The sequence below is a fragment of the Colobus angolensis genome, unplaced genomic scaffold (genome assembly GCF_000951035.1).
Source record: "Colobus angolensis palliatus isolate OR3802 unplaced genomic scaffold, Cang.pa_1.0 Scaffold170, whole genome shotgun sequence".
In the NCBI taxonomy this organism is placed as follows: Eukaryota; Metazoa; Chordata; class Mammalia; order Primates; family Cercopithecidae; genus Colobus; species Colobus angolensis.
The window spans coordinates 1,267,572-1,268,073 of record NW_012114822.1 but is presented as its reverse complement, the minus strand read 5'-3'; positions in this window follow the sequence as shown (position 1 = coordinate 1,268,073).

Sequence of the window (502 nt, the reverse complement as noted above, 5' to 3'; positions counted from 1 at the left end):
GGCTCAGTATACTTTGCATGTATACTACTCTGACAGGTGCTGGTCTAAGTGCTTGACATGAATTATTTAATCCTCACAACTGCCCTGTGAAATAAGCATTGTTATTGTCCTCATTTTACAGAGAAATAAACTGAGGCAAGGGGAGTCAAGAACTGGGTCAGAGACTCACAGCTGGTGTGCACTGGGAATAGGAATCTGACCCTGGAAACCTGATGGCAGAGCCCCCGTCTGGATGAATCATCACCTGATACCACTAATATGAGTAGGGATTTCAGAATTCTACAGTGGAATTCCGCTTTTAAGTTCTCTCTGATACAGAACAGTTTTATGGTGTCAACATTCTGTGCCAGGGAACTAGTACTGATTTAATTTCAACACTGAGAGACACACCACAGTATTATCATAGCTATCCCCAATGTTAGCATGTTTCTGAGCTTATGCATTCATTGCAGTTTAAAACATCTCTCCCTTAGATTTGTTATTCATGTCTTTTTTTTTTTTT